We start from the raw sequence: 19,965 nt of genomic DNA on the forward strand, positions 1-19,965 counted from the left end.
GCAAAAGTCTTGAGCCATCTGTCATTTCTTTATATTTTTCTGGGAAATGGGCTGGAGTAAAACATATGTGCAAACATACATGGGAATACAGTATATAAGGCAAAACAGTTTGTAATTTCTTTAGGTAGTCTTCAGGTAGAGTTAAAGCTCTTCTTTGGATGGATGGCAGCCTTTTAGTTTCTCTCAGATGATCCCACACTGCTTCAATAATGTTGAGGTCTGGGCTCTGGGGAAGACTGATAGTTTTTCGCTGTGTTCGGGATCACTGTCATGGTGAAAAATGAAGCTGTTGCCAATCAGTTTCCTCAGATTGTGTTGTATGATGGATTTGACAAAACCTTCAACACCACTGCTTGAAATACAGCAACAGGCCATAACAGAGCCTCGCGTTAGCTTCAGCCTCTTCACTCCTTTTTGTACGCCCAGGTCCTTGAAGCTCTGCTCTGATTGCGTTAATGATCGTTGTTCTGGAGTGAAAATGTTTTCTTCGGTAAAGTCCAGCATTATTGAGTTTACTTTTAAGACTCCTTAAACTCATCTTTACACCATGCAAACTTAACATCGTGTCCACGATAACACCTGATGAACACCAATGAAGTGACCTTCATTGAAATATTGAATGCAGTACTGTAGGGTGTCTGATCCTGGTCTGTATCCCGCAAAAGCCCCAGAGACCGTCCACAGGAAGCACATAAAGCAGTGAAGAGGCTGAAGCTAACGCCCAAAACGGGCAGAACATTTTCCATTTATCTATGTAGTGCAGCGAGCACCGTCAGGGTAATAAATCTAACGAAGTGCTGTGAGGAGTTAGTTTCTAGACCAGGGGTGGGCAATCTCAGTCCACGAGGGCCGGTGTCCCTGCAGGTTTTAGATCTCACCTTGGGTCAACACACCTGAATCACATGATTAGTTCGTTACCAGGCCTCTGGAGAACTTCAGGACATGTTGGCTGTATCCCAATTCAGGGTCTGCAGCTGCATTTTAAGGCCGATTACGTCGCAGCGACGCGACGAAGACTGTTCCAATTCGAAGGCTGCTCGAAATGCGGCCCTCAAATGCGTCCTTCATTTCCCTGAATTTTAAGGACGTGGCGGTGTAGACTTCGTGGCCCAACATATCCCAGAATGCATAGCGCGGCGGTGGGTGTGGATTGGTGTGGATAATTTTGCCGAAAAAAAAAAAACGGCGGATGAGGGGCGCCCAAAGAGTAAACTTTAAGTAAGTACTGAATATTATGTCACTTATTTATGTGCAAATGTTTAATAATGAAGAACATTAAAACATTACTGTTGGCCACATGTCGGCAAAGTTACGTGACATTAGTGACGTTTGTACTAACTTGGTTTTAAAGCCTTTACTTTAAAATATACGCCGTTCAATAGCTGAGCTTAATCTTACAGAGAATGATCAAAGCTCATGTAGAAACAAACAAACAAGTGAACAAAGGATTTTCTCCTTCATTTCTGTCAAACAAAGCTGTATGAAAAGTTTCCAGCTGTTAGTATCATGGTTGCTAGGCACGGAGGCTAGACCGTCCCATTTCACAAGCCTCGCACTTCTAGCATTAGCGGTCTTTAAGTACGTGGCCCTTGAGGACCGTTGAGGCTGCGTACTTTAAGGCTGCAGACCCTGAATTGGGATACAACCATTGAGGAGGTAATTTAGCCATTTAAATCAGCTGTGTTGGATCTAAAACCTGCAGGGACACCGGCCCTCGTTGACTGAGGCTGTATCCCAATTCAGGGTCTGCAGCCTTAAAGTACGCAGCCTCAACGATCCTCAAGGGCCACGTACTTAAAGACCGCTAATGCTGGAAGTGCGAGGCTTGTGAAATGGGACGGTCTAGCCTCCGTTGCGCTGCCCAGGTTGCCTAGCAACCATGATACTAACAGCTGGAAACGTGTCATACAGCTTTGTTTGACAGAAATGAAGGAGAAAATCTTTTATTCATTTGTTTGTTTGTTTCTACATGAGCTTTGATCACTCTCTGTAAGATTAAGGTCAGCTATTGAACGGCGTATATTTTAAAGTAAAGGCTTTAAAACCAAGTTAGTACAAACGTCACTAATGTTTCATAACTTTGCCGACATGTGGCCAACAGTAATGTTTTAATGTTCTTCGTTATTAAACATTTGCACATAAATAAGTGACATAATATTCAGTACTTAAAGTTTACTCTTCGGGCGCCCCTCATCCGCCATTTCGGCAAAATTATCCACACCCAAAGCCGCGCTATGCATTCTGGGATATGTTGGGCCACGAAGTCTACACCGCCACGTCCTTAAAATTCAGGGAAATGAAGGACGCATTTGAGGGCCGCATTTCGAGCAGCCTTCGAATTGGGACAGCCTTCGTCGCGTCGCGGTGACGTAATCGGCCTTAAAATGAGGCCTTTAAGGCTGCAGACCCTGAATTGGGATACAGCCTGAGATTGCCCCTGTTCTAGACGTTTGTTGACATCCCGCGTTTAGCTGCTGCTGCTTCTTCTGCCGCTAATTTAAAGACGCTTTACTGCCACCTGCTGGGCTGGAGTGTGGACCATGACGGTTTTAAGGCCTGGATATTTTCTTAAGAAAATCCCCGTGACATTTAAAAATCTGAACATCCTTATCTCACCCATACTCTTTTGTAAAATCTCAAACATTAACTGAACAGTACTTCTGTGAAAAGCCCTCGTTTAGCTGACTACAAATCACTTTTTTGTACTACAAATATAGAGTAAGCCTAATCGTTGAGTCACTTCTGGTATTTCAGACAATCCCTTTCCGTCAAGAGCCACTTGTTAATTTGTTGCAGACTTGTTAAAGTGTTTTCTTAAATGTTATTTTGTTCTTCCAACTTTGTTTTATTGATTTCAACAATGACATACAAAGTTAGCAACAGCTAAGTCAATCTTGATTTCAGAATAGTGGTATGTCCATTATACCCTCCAACCCCCCAACCCGAATTCTCCCCCTACCAGGTCCACACTAGACAAAACACCGCAGAGAACCAGTCTCTGCCCACACACACAACCCCCCCCCAACATCTCAGGAACAACAACAACCACAACCCCTCCCCCCCACCCCGCAACCAAACAAACAAACAAAGACAAAGCAAAAACAGAGAAAACAAAAGCAGTTATTATAGTTAGTTATAGTTATAATGTTATAGTTATAATGTTATTTTGTTGTCAATTTTTTTATTTGGTTTTTTTTTTATGTAAAAGTGTTTTCGGAAATGTTAATTTTTTGTTGATGTTGTAAATGTGATTTGCACTTCACAGCCACCGTAGTACGGACATTTGATGTAAAAATCTGCCAAACGTGGAGCTACATGCTGTGGTGACCTGTTATGAATAAGGGGGCATTTGAAAGGAGCTTCTTTTTCTTTTCCTTTTTCTTTGCCAAAGTGTCTGTTTTGTGTTGACACAAAACCTTTCTATTGATTGAATGATGTGCCTTTTGATGATTTAATGATTCGTAGTTCGTAGGTTAAGTGGATTAATAAACAAAACAAGAAGCAGACCTTCAGAAAGCCATGAGAACTGTTGTTAAAGAGCATTTAAAAATACAATAGTCTGGCTCCTTGGAAGTTAAATCTAATGAAATGAGGGTCAAGACTTGCACACAGCAAACAGCACAATTTCCATGCATTTCTCTGTTACATAGCCAGCGTGCCATGTAACCTGCAGAGACTGAAAAGAGACTTTAAAATCTTGTCAAGTCTCAAGTCTGCAAAGTCTCATTTCACTAACCCTCTAAGACCTGAGGTGCATTTGTAACTTCAGAACTGAAGCAAATTCCGGCGCTTCACTCTGAAACTCGTGTTGCTTCAAAGCTGTCAGCTGTGAGGCCCAGACAGGAGAGTCTGCCGACTGCTGTACGTATTGCTGCGGTTGTCATCATCACCATTGCACTTTTCAAACCGTTGCTGTTGTCACAGTTGTTGTTGTTGCTGGGGCTAATAGCAGATATATCCTCTCCATTAGCAGTTAATCTCCTTGCCAAGGGAGTGAAGAAAGCAATATTACCAGCGGGATTTAAACGAGCACTCCTATCATCTTTTTCCTCTTCCACCTTCTTCCAAACTCCCCTCTAAAAATGTAAAATTTTCATTCCTGCTCGGCAACAATGACACACACTCTCTCTCTCTCCCACACACTCACACAAACGTACACACACAATATTGCTTATTCCCCGGCTGACCCTTCTGCTTGGGGCCAATAAAGAAAGGGATTAGATTGAGAGCTCAGTGCACACAACAAACACACGCAGCTGCTGTCAAGACATTTAATAATGAATCTGTGTTGTTGTGATTTTGTCCTTGGATTTTTTTTTCAGCAAAGCCAGACTTCTATGTTATTAATTTTTATTACTTCTCCCGTTTGTTGTTCGATAACTGCGGCACCGTGTTTATGTCTGTGAGCATGTCGCTGCTCTTTCAACATCAATTTTAATTTCATTTTGTTGAAATACCAAAAATAATATTTCTTTGAACCACACTTGATGAAAACCAAAGGTGAACTGGAGAAAGGAAAGTATCTGTGTCTCTGCATGTGTGTCTTTGTGTGAGAGAAAAATAAAATAGAGAGGAGGTGACAGAGAAGAATAGAGGGAAAGAAGAATCACATTTTGTATTTTGTCTCTTCTCTTAAGTTTGTTTTTATTCATGGCTTTTGCACAGGGTGAATTATTGCTGTGCTTCCAGACGTCTGGCTCTGCAGTGTTTGCTAAGCATCCAAAACAACGTATTCACACTCCCAGGAATTTAGATTCACCAGCGAAAGTGGGTTTTGTGGGAGAAGGTGAGGAATTTTGAACAGCTGTGATTGGATAAATGGTTTCCAGGACTGTTGTCCACTGGGATATCTGGACAGATTAGGGACAGACAGAGAGGGAGCACAGTCTATCATTGACAGCTACTGCACCTGAATTGTAGATGGAGATGGTGTTATTGTAGAGTAGAAAGTGTGTGACAGTTTTCTTTGCATTCACAAATTAGAAATGGTCTTAATACTGAATACATTTACCAGCAGTGTACAGGAACAGGCCACCCTGTACACTGTTCTTTACCACCAAAGTAAAATCAAGAAACTGGTTCTTTCATAACTATTAAAACTCTTTTCTTGACTTTAGCAGCTTTTTCTCCAAAACGGTTGAATAGAACATATATGAACACACAATTAAGAAATCTGACAATCACTAAAATTAATTGGAAGATAGTATAAAAACAATGAAATGCAGTCATTGAAAATGACTAAAGAATGCTTATTTATGGAGTGGGACTGTGGTGAATCAGAATCAGAATTAGAATACTTTATTGATCCCTAGGAGAATTTTTTTTTCGTTACAGTGCTCCATTATAAACAAACATTAACAGAGACAGACAATACACTAACTAAGAATAGCACAATATATGCAGGCATATATATATACATAAAAGTCACTTATTAATAAATAGCTGAAAAAGAGCATGTGCAAGAAGGGTGTAGCTGTTGCAGTAAACAGTGTGTTAAGTGGATGAGTTGTACAGAGAGATGGCCACAGGCAGGAAAGATTTCCTGTGTCGTTCAGTGGTGCTTTTCGGTAATCTCAGTCTCTCACTGAACGAGCTCCTGTGACTGACCAGCATGTCATGGAGTGGGTGGGAGGTGTTATCCAACATTGTCCTTATCTTGGACAACATCCGCCTCCATCCCCACAACATTACTGGCCTTACGAATCAGTTTATCGAGTCTGTTGGCATCTGCGACCCTCAGCCTGCTCCCCCAGCATGCAACAGCATAGAGGATCGCACTGGCCACAACAGACTCGTAGAAAATCCTCAGCATTTTCTGTCAGATGTTGAAGGACCTCAGCCGCCTCAAAAAATAGAGATGACTCTGGCCCTTCCTGTAAAGTGCTGTGGTGTTTGTAGCCCAGTCCAGTTTATTGTCAATGTGTACTCCAAGGTATTTATAGTCCTCCACAATGTCAACACTGACCCCCTGGATTGAAAGAGGGGTCAAGTGTTTCCTGGTCTTCCTGGAGTCCACTATCAATTCCTTGGTCTTTGCCACGTTGAGCTGCAGATGATTCTGCTCACATCACGTGACCAAGGAGTCGACCACAGCCCGGTACTCTGTCTCATCATCCCTGCTGATGCATCCAACTACCGTGGAGTCATCAGAAAACATCTGAAGATGGCAGGTCTCTGTGCAGTGGCTGAAGTCTGTGGTGTAGAAGGTGAAGAGGAAGGGGGAGAGGACAGTCCCCTGTGGTGCCCCTGTGTTGCTGATTACCTTGTCAGACACACACTGTGGGAGACGTACATATTGTGGTCTTCCTGTCAGGTAATCAACAATCCAGGACACCAGAGAAGCATCCACCTGCATCGCTGCTAACTTATCACCCAGGAGGGTCGGCCTGATGGTGTTGAAAGCACTAGAAAAGTCAAAAAACATGACCCTCACAGTGCTCGCCAGCTGGTCCAGATGGGTGTAGACACGATTGAGCAGGTAGATGATGGCGTCCTCTGTTCTGAGACGAGGCTGATAAGCAAATTGAAGAGGATCCAGATGTGGTCTGACAATGGGTCGCAGCTGGTCCAGGATGAGCCTTTCCAGGGTCTTCATGATGTGGGAGGTCAATGCCAGTGAAGTTGTTAGCACTGCTTGATCATAGGTGAAATTGTGAGCATGAATGATTGTCTCTTGTTATTAGTAGTCCTGTGATCAATCTTGACACACTGGGTAAAGACAATCAGTCAAACAGAAAACCGGTTAAAACTCTGTCATGTTAACATCTACAAATACTGCTACCTTCTCTGAGCTTGAGCTCATTTAGGATGACTGTGATAAAATGGAAAAATGTCCTGTGATCACACAAAGTTTTATTCGTTATCAGTCCACGTTTGGTAAACCAACATCTGTGATGGTTTGGGAATGTAGAAGTGCACTGGCATGGAAACTTGCACATCTGTAACGCTCTGTTAATGCTCACTGATATATCCAGGGCCTGGAGCGACAGATACCGCCCATATGAAGTTTGTATCAGGGACAAAAATGCCTAACCATGTTCTGCATGTTCTCCAACAGGATGGTGGAGTAGTAAGAGTTTCAGTGCTAAACTCACCTGTGTCCAGACTCGTTAACTGTTACAGACGTGTAGCCCATCATGAAACACATGAAAACCTGCTGAGTACTTGAAATTCTGTTTCCGTGTTGCTTTCCAAACTACAGCAGCTGGTCTCAGTAGTTCACAAACGCAGTGTAGTCAAAATAAAATGTCATGCAACACTGTGGGAAACAAGCGGAAACATGCAGCAGGCTCATTCATATATTTAAAATATTATCTGTCTTACCATGTAATATATTGACTTTGGTTTATATTGGCAAGTTTAATACAGTTTTGGTGATTTACACGACAGTAAATAGCGTTATTTACATTTTAAAGCTGTTTTGGAAACAGGATTGTTAGCAGTAGTATATCCTTAACCATTCATAAATCCCTTTGAGGACATACACTGATCTGGCATAACATTATGACCACTGACAGGTGAAGTGAAGAACACTGATTATCTCTTCACAATGGCACCTGGTAATGGGTGAGGTATATTAGCGAGCAAGTGAACATTTTTCCTCAAATTTGATGTGTTAGAAGCAGGAAAAATAGGTAAACATGAGGATTACACAGAGCATCCCAGTTTGTTGTGTAGGGTCTGCACAGCTACAGACCAGACAGTGTGCCCATGCTGACCCCTGTCCACCCCTGAAAGTGCCAGTAGTTGGCACATGAAGAGCAGAACTGGACCATGGAGCAAATGAAGAAGGTGGCCTAGTGTAATGAATGATGTATTAATTTTACATCACGTGGATACTTGGGAACATCTCACACCTGGATACACTGTAGGAAGAAGGCAGATTAATATTAGCTGGGAAACATTGGGTCCTGTCATTCATGTGGATGCTACTTTGACACAAACCACTTTCCTAAGCATTATTGCAGACCATGTCTCATTGGAACAATATTCCCTGATGGCTGTGGTCTCTTTCAGCAGGACAACACACCCTGCCACAAAACAAAAATGTTTCAGGAGTTGTTTGAGGAGCACAATGATGAGTTTGAGGTGCTGACAACCTCCAAATTCCACATATTTCAGCCCAATCGAGCATCTGTGGGATATGCTGGACAAACAAGTGTGATACTAGTGCAACTAGTAACTAACTGACAGTATTCCAGTTGTTTCTGAATATATGTCAGGGTTATTTTGAAGAGTATTATGGTGTGTATGTTTATGCATAAATCTCCATGCTGAGGCTTCTCATATGTGTGTGAAGGGTAAAATGTGCATCTGTACAAGGTAATGTTTAAATTACATTCCATCTGTCACCTCATACATATGCATGCTGAAATACACACACGCATGCAAAAGATTGGCCTTGGCTGTTTTTCTTTACAGTTTTGAGCTCGGTTGAACAGACACGGAAAGCCTTGCAGGGCTGCGAAGAAAAATGCTTTAAATTCAAGGCAAATTTTTGATGTAGACACCTACAAATGCATTTTCTCTCTCTCTGTTTATCTCTTCCTCTCTCTACCACTCTCCTTTTTTCTCCTATGCTTTATGGTGGATGCATTTATCCCTGGTTCTTTTGGTGTGCCATGAATATGCAATGTGATCCTCTCTCGATCCCTGTGGGGACACTCTGCCTCATCTCAGCCCTACTGCCTACGCGGGGATGCCGGCGGTCAGAAATTGGGTTTTTGCTTGAGAGTAGCCACAATCTGGACCACGTACAGTTTCTGAAAGTTGCCAAACAGCGCTTCAGCTGTGACTCTTAAGGTTTGAATGAGAATAAATGTGTGTGTTTGGCTCTGAGGGCATCATACAGGAAGTTGTTTTTTTTAAAGTTTTTTTTAAAAAAGTTTGGAAAACCAACTATAGTAAGTAAGTAACAGTATGTTACTAGATTTTGACTATACAGTATGTTTGTGTCCAGTCATGTGATTATACATAATTTATGTTTGGTTGATAATAAAGTCCTGTCCAGTTGTGTTGTAGGTTTTTGTTTTTTTAAATATATATTTATATATAAAAAGCAAGTTCCTGTGCTCCAATGACTTACTCAATCATTGTTAGATTTCTTGTTCAGTATTTGGGTTTTGAGATAACTTCAGGGATATATGTCTACACATTTGTGTGTGTGCGCATTCTCAAGCAATATATCGCTTTGTTGCTGTGTTTGACTGACTGGAAGTGCAAAACCTGAAAATAGATAAGACTGCAGGATTTGTTCTTGTACCTGTAGAACTCTTGACAATCTAATGCGTCTTTTTTGCACGTACCTTTTGCTTACTTCTGTAGGTTTTCCATTAGGTGGTAGCACTTTGTCCCAGGTATTTATTTTAGTACAAATTTGTCCAGAGTTCCAAGTGATCTGAGTCACAAATGTGATGTCAACAGACTGTATGTCACTGATTGGCCAGTCAGATATGTCGATGGAGGATGTCGAAGCAGATGTACTTCGACATCCTCCATTGTTGTGTTTTGTTTGTGTTGCATACAAATGATGTCTCTGACTTTTGTAGGTATTGCTATAATGTCCATGCCCACATTGAGGTGATACTCATTTATAATGGAAAACAAACAAAATCCAGTGGAGTGGAGTCGAGTTGAGCCAAGTAGGTGCAGAAGAGGCATAAGAGGCTTTTGAAAAAGGGCATTGCCTTGAGAAGTTATTGTTGTAAAAATGTTCCTAGTTGTCATGGCCGTGTTATATTTCCCAAATAGAAATGAAAGCTCGACTCAAATGTGGCCAATATCTGCAGTTTTCAGTGGGCCACATTTCGCCTTGATGGTGTTGACTCACAGTTAATTTGACTTCCTTATCTCAGCCAGTGGTTTGTGTTATGTTAGCCAGATGTGTCAGGCATGCTGTGACATTTGGGCCACATGAGACACACTTAACATTTGCAATAACTTGATGTCAACTACTTGTCTGTTGTAACTGAGGGACATGAGTCCAAAGGCATTTGCCATTATGTTCAACAAAAAAGGATAAAATTTCATATTTCATGCCCTTAATGGTTTTATTTTCCTACTGCTTTCATACTTAGTTTCAAGTATACATCAAATAATTGCATTTAGATTAGGCAGTAAAATTGAGTTGTTTTGGTTTTTTTGGGGGGGGTGTACAGAGAGTAATATCTTTATTTAAATTTGAATTTGGTGAATTGTGAATTTAATCCAATTCAGGGTCACAGGTGGACTAGAGCCTGTCCCAACTCCCATAGAGAAGGAGGCTCTGTAGCATCTTATTATTATAATATAACAGGGACAGATGCATAAAACAGTGTGTACATTAATGACTAAAACTAAAGTGCTACACACAAAGCATGAAAGTGCAAAAGCATTGTTTTAGTCAGCTTTTTAAATTCATACATATACATGATGATTATAGCTCCTGATCAGGATGACATTTCACAGAAGTGCATGAGCCTCTCTTACACTTCCATATTTAGCTATTTATTGAGCCTCCCTCAATCACCATTTGCATATAAAATTGCAGGTTATTTGAAATAGAGAAAGATATACAGACAATAGCATAAAAAAACGTGAAGGAAACATCGTTTGTTGGTCTCAGAGTCACAAACAAAAGAAAAACTACTGAAGCAGAAAGCCAAACAAACACAAAAAGAGATCAGTTGTGAAGTTCAGAGCAAAGGACTCCGGCCGAGGTAATGAATAAATAAATAAATATATATTTGGACTACAAACAATTCACACAATGAAAGCAGACCATTATATATGGTGGCAGTGATTTAAAGTATCCACCCTGAGCCACACATAATAATAATATTAACCACAAAAACAGGCCTGTTTAGAATTTGTACATTTGTATACAATAGATTATTTGGAATGAAGACTGTGTTAGTAAATTCACTTATTATGGTATGTAGGTGTGCTTTCTAAACAGACACACGAATAATGTTAATGAAAAATGGCAAAAAAACCAAAACATTTAAACCAAAAAAGAAATAAATGTATGTTTTATTTTGTGTCTTGATTTATTTTTTAATCTCCACTCTGTCTGGTTTGATTTGTCGTAGAAGATTTTTATGGATGATCTGAAGAATGCCTGCACATTTATGACAGATTCTTCCTGTATAAATACCAGTTTATATGCTGGAGAAGGCTTTTTTTTTTTGCTTTTGTTGTTGGCTTTGCTGTTCAGCTTTCAGTTCACTACCACACAAGCACAAATGTCCTTATTTCGTTTTCAAAAATAAAAACGAAATAAAAACTTGGCTCCTGTGGTCAAAAGCAGAGAAAAGCAGGGCTACAAAAAATGTTCAGAGACAACAAAACTAATAATGTTGCAGAGGTGTGTGTATCTGTGTGTATATCTGGCTGTATGTGTCTGTGCGTGTGTGGCTGTATTTGTATGTGTGTTGGGGTCATAGACAGAGATGTATGAGCTGGAACAGAAAACAATGTAGAAACCAAACAAGCACCACTGCTGCAGGGAGAGATCTATACACACCCTTAATTGATGACTGAGCAGTGTGTGTATGTGTGCATCCACTTCAGTCCCTGTGGGTGAGACAGCGTTGATAGAAGAACAGAGAGAGAAAGAGGAGGTGTTTGTATCGGTGTGTGCGTGTATTTCTGTGTGTGTGTGTAGTATCGACGTAGCTGTGCTCTCCCCAGACCTGAGCTCAATAAGCCCTGACTTCAAACAAACAGCAACCACTTTACACAGTAGGAGAGGTGGAAGGAAAAGGGAGTAGGTAAAAATAAATGAAGGCCAGAGAGAGAAGAGGAAGAATAAGGAGAGGAGTCAGGCAGTGTGGAATAACAAAGGAGAAGCACTGATGATGAAGAAACTTCAGAAGCTGACAGTAAAGGAGAAAGAAGGGGAGAAGGAACAGCTGGGAATATCAGAATAGGTGTGAACAGAGGGAGGATGACAAGAGGGAGCAAAGGAGAAAAAACATGAATGGAAAATGAGGAAACATGAAAATAGACGAGACATTTCTTTTTAGGAATGACTATAATGATTTAGCCCAGATAGCTTCTCTACGATGAACAGAACAAAGTTAAGAATCTTCATGCTGTGTAAGTGAAAACAGACAAAAAGAGAGGGGGGGAAATGCACTAGTTTGCGGATTAGCCTCTGTGGCTGCTGGGTTTTGATTGGTATCACTTGGAAGTTCCCAGTGGACTTTTTTTGACCACTAGTAGTGCTTTCGAACACTGCTTTGATGGGTTGCAGTATTTTATTCATGCACACTGCTACACCAGTGATGGCTTGAGCAGCTCGCTCTGATCCCCGGAGCGTCAATTAGTGCCGTTTTCTCAAAGCCAGTGGTGTGGCTCGTTTGCGCCTAAGGTGTCCTCTGGAGCCCGTGCCCTCACACACTGGGTTATTCGAATTAGTCAGACAAGTCTGTTTCTCTCACCCCATCATTTTTCAATATGCAGAGTTACTACAGAGGGTGATGTTACCCAAAACACAACTTACTTTGCTCAGTGTTTTAACCTCACCAGCAAACAGAAAGCAAACACACAAGCAGAAACCTGTCAAACATGTGATGTATCCCGTCAGCATCACCCCAAACTTCCAACATGGATTTTAAAGGACTGTTAACTGGATACCAGCAAACATATTACTCATAGACTTACTTTTGCAGGAACAGTCAGGAAAGAATGAGACTACAATCTGTAGTAAAAATACAATATTGTGCATAAAAATATTAAACGATTCAAAATTATGGTATCTTATAATAATTCTTCTGACTGCTCATTTAGGAATCACCACAGTGGATCATCTGCCTCCTTCTCACCCTATCTCTTGCATCCTCCTCTGTTGCTCCAACCCTCCTTCACTGCATCCATGAGTAAAAAATGTAAAATTCGGGTATGCAATTTTATTACTATATTGAAGTAATACAAAGATGATGACAAAAAAAAGATGTCAGAACTGCTTGATTAAGGCAAAAATCATAACCATGATTCTTTAGGTCATGTTTTGACATGGCCTGTCGCCGCTGGCTGTAGCATTCACCTTTGGAGACCTGTGAGTGCAAACCCGGGCAATGAGTGTCCTGGCAGTCTGCAGAAGTGCATGCACTAGGGCTGGGCCATATCATACCATTCACGGTTATTACCGTGGTTTTTTTTGGAAAATACGGCACACTTAAAAGCGATCCTTTGATTTTTCTGAAAATCGACAGTGCCCCTTATAATCCCGTGTGCCTTATGTTTGAATTCTGGTTGTGTTTACTGACCTCGAAATGATTTTATGTCGTACACGGCGCTCGAAAATCTGTCAAATGTTTTAGTACAACTTTGCTAAGATACAAACCCGCACAGCTTGATGGATTGTCGGAGCATTACGGCTATCGTAGGCAGGAGCCTCGCGGAGTGATACGTACTGTGCTTGAACATAATATTACCGTATTGTGTGTGTATAACCTCTTTTTAAGTTTTGTGTATATTATTCATGGTTATGCTGAGGATATGTTGGCCAATTTCCACTGGAAATGCCTTTTTGGTTAAACTGTCAGCAAGGAATTTGCATTTGCACTGTTACATTTTTATATAACTTTAATGCACATAAAAACAGCTGCTTGTTTAAGTGAAAATACATTGATGAGGGGTTTTTTTCACTAATAACGTTGTGGAGTTGTAAAGTATTTTGTCTAGTGTCAATTATATCGTCAGTTATATTGTTATCACAAATTTTCAAATGTATATCGTGATAAATATTTTTGGTCATATCGCCCTGCTCTAGCATGCACACCTGCACAGAACTGCAGAGAGAGTAACGGGATGTTTTCTATGATTCACCTAAGGCAACCTTCTCATGACTTTTCCTTCTTCTTGTTCTTGTGTAGTCGTGGCTGGAACTAAACAGTGAGTAGATCAGGGCTTTTAGAAAGTGGTGAAAGAGTGCTGAAGCAAAGAAAAGGTCACACTAGATTTATTACACAAAACAAAACATAATTGCAAAAAAACCAGTTGCAGCACAGCAACTGTTTTATATCATATATCTTGTTTTCAGAATTATTGGAAGCAAAAATTTTAATCAAAAATGAAGCCTAGCATCATTATTCATCAAAAGCCCAATCGGCTTTGTCAGATTTGGTCTATGTTGGATCCACAAGGTACAGAACTGCCTGAAAAAGCAAGAAGGAAGTTGCTAGCATTAAAAAATGGGGGTATTAGCAGGCTACTGAACAGCTGCAGGCAGCTTGTTTAATAGGAGCATACTGCCAATAATAGGAGGGCCGATGGCCATCCTAAAAAAAGAAGCTACAACCCCCCCCCCCCCCCCCCCCCCCCACAAAAAAAAAACACTACATAGAACCTGGCACTGAAAAACAGACTATCAAGTGATTCTGATTTGCACTGGGGACACTGGTGTTTTAGTGACCAGTGAAAGACCTGGCGTGTACTCAACCTCAATGGCCAGTATCTAAGAAGAAAGCCATTTTGCCAGAGAGTGTGAAAAGAAGCCTGATTGAAACTGGCAGCATATTCTTTAGTCAGTTAAAACCAAAATAAAATTGTCTGCACCAGTACTGCCACAGTGATTTTGGAGTGCCAACTGTAATGGCCAAATACCGAATAAAAAGATGACTCTCAAGAATCTTGGCAAGAGATGAATATTCCAGCATGTCAATGATCCCAATACACTGCAAAATTGTGGAAGACATTTTGAAAGAGAAAGTGAAAACGAATGCCCAACTGGAATCATGTGAGGGGACATGAAGCAGCAGAGTGATGAAGAGGTTAGCGCTGTCATCTCACAGCACAAAGGTTCTGAATTCAAACTTTCTTGTTCGCTCAGTTCCTGCATGGGTTTTCTCCAGGTATTCCAGCTTCCTCCTACAGTCCATTGACATGCTTGTTGCTTGTTAGGTTAACTCAGTGGTTCCCAAACTGTTCTTGTCCATTATGGTAGCAGTGTCCAAGCGTTCTTTTTTTTTTTCTTTCTTTTTTTTGCCCCCCCTGCAATGGCTCTGCGCCCCCCCCCCCCCCCCCCCCCCCCCAGGGGGCGGGCCTCACACTATGGGAACCTCTGGGTTAACTGGTGAATCTCAATTAGGCGTAGTTGTGAATGGTTCAGCCTCACCGTGACCCTAGATTGGATGAGTAGCCTATAAAACCACCGCAGTAAAGAACACCTTATAAGATTTATCCATGAAAGCCACCAAAAAAACCATGCAGATGATTGCAGAGCATTGGTATTCAGAAAGGTCAATGGAAGGAAATACACATCTTTTTATTTAGTATTTTATTTTTGAAAATAACAGGTTTCATTCTTTTTGGACCCTCAGCCGGTTGTGGCAGATGGCTGAGGTTTAATCCTGTGAAAGGGGAGTTTTTCCTTCCCACTGTTGCCAAGTGCTTGCTCATAGGGGGTTATCTATTTGTTGGGGTTTCTCTGTATTATTGTAGTCTTTACCTTACAATACAAAGTGCCTTGAGGCAATGTTTGTTGTGATTTGGTGCTTTATAAATCAAATTTAACTGAATTTAAAAAACAAGTAAAGCAACGCAGATTTAGCAACACTTCCTTTGCTTGCCTGCAAAATGCCGCTGCTCATCCTCACCCTGGCCTCCCTCCATAGACACTCCATAGGAACCACTTTAAGATTTTAAGATTGGTTTTAAATCTTTTAATTGATCAGCACCACCTTATATAGCTGAGCTGTGGATTCCATACATCATCCCGAGGTTGCTGCTCCTAGTAGTCCCAAAAACTGGACCGAAAGCCACCAGAGGTGATCGATCATTTTCTGCTAAAGCCCGCAAACTCTGGGATAAACTCTCTGTCGATGTTAGGATGCTCCACTCATTACCTGTTAATAAAACACATTTCAAAACAATTTTTTACTGGGATCTTACCTGGTATTTATTGTAATTTTTCTTGTTTGCTTGTTTTGCTGTGTGGAGTTTTGGTGCTCTGCTGTATTTAAAAAAGTGTTCGCTACATAAAATTGGATTGGACTTGATCACAGCTCAGTGATATGACCAGAGATTTTGTTTATAGAAACCATCAATTATAAAAAGTATATTTAAAACCGTTGATGTAAAAGATTTAGATCCTGAATAAGTTTCCTACTTGTGAGATCACTGCCTCTCTATATTTCTTGTACTTGCATACATTTTCAGAAATTAATTACGATTACCAACAGATAAAAACTCCTATTTCTCTAGATCAATCATTAATAATCTTGTTATCTCAAAACAGCAAAATCTGTCAGTGCTGCTTTGGAGTTTTATCTATAATAGAAACTTTCTGCCTCTTCCATTCTCATCAAAGCAGAGTGTGAAGAGTTGTTCAGTCATTTCCACTGACTGTGCATGAGCTGCTTTGGTTTCCCTTCAGTGAGCTGGACTTTAAAGAGCGACGCCACCCCGAGTCCTTCTGAAGTTGATCTGAAGATCTAAAGTCACAATCTTACAAAAGAGTTTGCAGTTTCATGAGATAACAAGATGGTTAGTCGTGACCTGAAGATAACAAAACTTTGGTACCTCATCGCAGCATGAAAACTAATTGGCAAACTTTAGATAACAGGATTATAAAAAAAGAGTCTATGGAAATGAGGCCTGTTTCGCTGTGAGTTGTGCACCCTTTTTTTCAAACATGGGAGTTTTGTGCAGCATCTGACCTGTCTTGGCTGTAACTAATCCAACACTTTTATGTTTCCTTTTTGGTTTCTTTTATTTGTTTACGCTGCATAATCTGTCTTCTGGATGCTTATCTCTGTGTCTTTTGAAGCGGGGGTTTTACTGTCAGCCTGCGCTGCATAGCACTTAATCTGCAGCTGAAAATCCATATTCATATGTTTGTTGTATTCCTGCAGATTTTGTGCCATTTATACATGACCGTGGCTCCAAATTGAATTCAGCATCTCCAACACATTGTCCCTGTGTTATTTTATCCTAACATTATTTTGCTAGAAGGCTGTATTTTTTACATTGTCATTATTGAGATGGCAACCACATAATGTCATAGGATCATGCACAGAAACACAAAAGGAGGGGGAAATGGTTGCGTCTGTTATAAGTAATGCTCAGCACCCTTTCTGCCTTCTCCTACCCGTATAACCCGAGCGAGATAATTTTCAAATTGGATGACATGAAGGATTATATTCTCCTTCCTTTTATGTAATAATGTCACCGATAACTGCCAATGCTATGAGTTTAATTTGCCTTTACAGAAGCAAACAGATATTTTAAATAGAAACGCAGAATAATGGAGACATTACTTGTTTGGCTTCTTGTTTAGAGTTCTTACAAAGGTGATACATCACAATATAATAAAGGGGTTGACATGTTTGTTTATGTGTATGTGTGTTCAAGTGGTGCTCATGAACAGGGGGTAATAAAGACACACACATGATTTATGCCTTGGATGTAATAGGTAATTCATCATCTGACTGGGGCACATTTTAAGGTAAAGAAGCAGAGAGAGGGTGAGAGTGTGGTATTGTTTGGTTTATCAGAAATAACAGTAGCAGTAAATTGAAAGCTTGATTTGTAGGCTGTTTTACTAAAACTATACTTCTCTTACACCATATCCTTCATTTTCTGTGCTGTGTTCAACTGGATAGCCTGTAATACTCTCTCTACCAGACGCGTGTGCACGCACACACACGCACACACACACACACACACACACACACACACACCCTCGCACAAACACACACACACACACACACACACACCCTCGCACAAACACGTGTGTGTCTTCAAAGAGCAATGTTCTCATTAGCAGCAGTCCTCTGTTCAGACACTGATGTCTCTCTCCAGCTCTTTGCTTCTGTGTGTGAATCTATCTGACAAGCAAGCAATGCTCTGAAAATAAGAACACTAATACTCTTTACACCGATAATGACACTGATATTAAAATAGATTCTCATTACAGGTAATACTGATGATTCTCCTGCTGCCATATGCATGGCTTGTATGACAGGATTAGTGGAGGCTGTAGTACACAGATTATCAAAAGTAAAAATGGTCACATACACCAGATATACTGAACATGGAGATATATGTTCAGTATATCTCCATCTACCAGTGCAGGAATAAAAATATGTATTCTAGAGATAGTTTTATGATATGGAGAGGCTCCAACTCCATATTTTTGTACAATACCCTCAGCACTGACTGCAGCTCATATAGCTCATGTAGAGTATGGACAAGCAACAACTAAAAAATGAAGTCTGTGTCCAAGTGCCAAAGACTGCAGTTTCACCCATGACCACTTGAGGCACACTCCTAAAACAGCCTGTTTCTACAGGCAGGTCAAAGAAACTCTTTTGCGCTCTATAGCTAATTTCTCCCTTTTTAACAAATGCAACAGGGGTGAAATGTTTTATAGCTCAGCTCTTTAAGCGCCAGCCTCAATAAGCAGGGATCAGATCTCCAGGGCCTGTGCCCTTAATCTCCACCTCACACACACACTACACTCACCCTCTGGCTGTAGCTCAGGAGGTAGAGCAGGTCAACGACTAATCAGAAGGCTGGTAGTTCGTGGTCTTGGCTGCTTCGGTCTGCATGCCTTCAGTATCCTTAGGCAAGGATTGGTGAAGTTGCTCTCTGATGCATGAATGCAAGACAGAAAGCACTTCTGTGTAGAAAATTACTGCTTGTATGACAGGATGAACAAGATACATTGAATAAAGTGTTTTGAGTGCTTAAGTAGAGCAGAAAAGCTTTGTATCAGTACTGGTCCAAAATCTATGGCTCTACGGGAGGGCTCTCCTTCAAGCAACCTCGCCTCTACGACATAGGCTCCTTTGACTGACAGGTGGATGCCAAAACAAGTGGCTGTAGCTAGTAGCTGCCTGCGATACAGTTTTTTATTTTTCCTGTCTTTTGGCAGCATGCTTTGTAGCGATTTGGACCTTTTCTGATCTGCATGTTGATATGACAAAAATATAATGTCAGATGCCCGTATCAACACAACCTTCACTATTCATCTGGGATTGGCACAGCTATGAACCAGCTATGAAGTGAGGTCACTGAGGCCTTTTTTTAAAGAGTGAAAATTGGCACAAATCACTGTATGATGCGCCAGATGGCTTTTAGTTAGAATTCCTGTGGAGACTTTTTAGCAAAGTTATGGCCCAGCCTACTGTGTCTCTGATTGGGTTGAGTTCAGGGGGTTGTGTTGCCGCATGACTCATAATAAATGATAATTGGCTGGTTTAGGCATGAGGAGTCAATCAGAGGCACAGTAGGGCCAAAGTCATCGAATAAGTAGCTTTCCCCCCTCCTGCTATTTTATTTAAACTGAATTAATAATAAAGTTTTCTGACCACCAAAAACCCAGCATCACCAAACACTATACTCTGAACACAGCAAAATCTCCAGTGTTAAATTAACACTGGAGAGTGTCTATATGGGTCCACACCTCTAGTGTTAAATACAACACTGTTGAGTGTTAAATTAACACTTTTGACAGTGTTATATGTTTAGAAGTTGTCATGCGGCCGTGGTGCGCGGGCACGAAAGGATCCAGGCGCAGACTCCGAGCTAACAAAAAGACACTTTATTAAAACAACGAAAGGCGACCCGGGGAAAGTAGAGAGCAAAACAGAAACTAAAAATCCGGGGAAACAATGACACGAGGAAGCCGGGATCGGGACGGCGGGGGGCTGCAATAGAAAGGGGAGATGATTACTAGGGAGCCAGGAAGCGGGGAGAACATATCAGGACTGAGTTAGAGTAGGGGCTTACGATAGAACGGAACCGTGGGAGCTCGGGAGGGAAGTGTGGCAGTCCGTGGGGGCAGGAAGTCCGTGGAATGGTGAGTGGGCCAGGTGAGCACCGCGAGATCCAGTTGAGCCGGAGGACAGGCAGGTAGCAGACGCCGAGTAGAAACCACTGTGGAGATGACTACGGACTGGCGTGGAGCATCCGTCAGCGCCGGATTAAGTGGATCTCCGTGTAATCACCGGGATGGAGAGCAGGTGTGCTGGTGAT

General features: G+C 41.2%; 1 protein-coding gene and 1 long non-coding RNA gene across 3 annotated transcripts in view; one reads left to right on the forward strand and one right to left on the reverse strand.

The window, feature by feature from the left end:
* The window catches only part of galnt14 (UDP-N-acetyl-alpha-D-galactosamine:polypeptide N-acetylgalactosaminyltransferase 14 (GalNAc-T14)), a 252,867-nt gene that overhangs the window by 17,928 nt on the left and 214,974 nt on the right, over nucleotides 1-19,965 (forward strand). The window lies entirely within an intron of this gene.
* Nucleotides 19,517-19,887, reverse strand: LOC113006625 (uncharacterized). The gene is made up of 2 exons (XR_003269787.2): nucleotides 19,720-19,887; nucleotides 19,517-19,637 (listed from the first exon to the last, which is right to left on the reverse strand). It is a non-coding gene; the product is annotated as an uncharacterized LOC113006625 (long non-coding RNA).

This window comes from Astatotilapia calliptera, chromosome 15 (genome assembly GCF_964374335.1).
Source record: "Astatotilapia calliptera chromosome 15, fAstCal68.1, whole genome shotgun sequence".
Classification (NCBI taxonomy): domain Eukaryota; kingdom Metazoa; phylum Chordata; class Actinopteri; order Cichliformes; family Cichlidae; genus Astatotilapia; species Astatotilapia calliptera.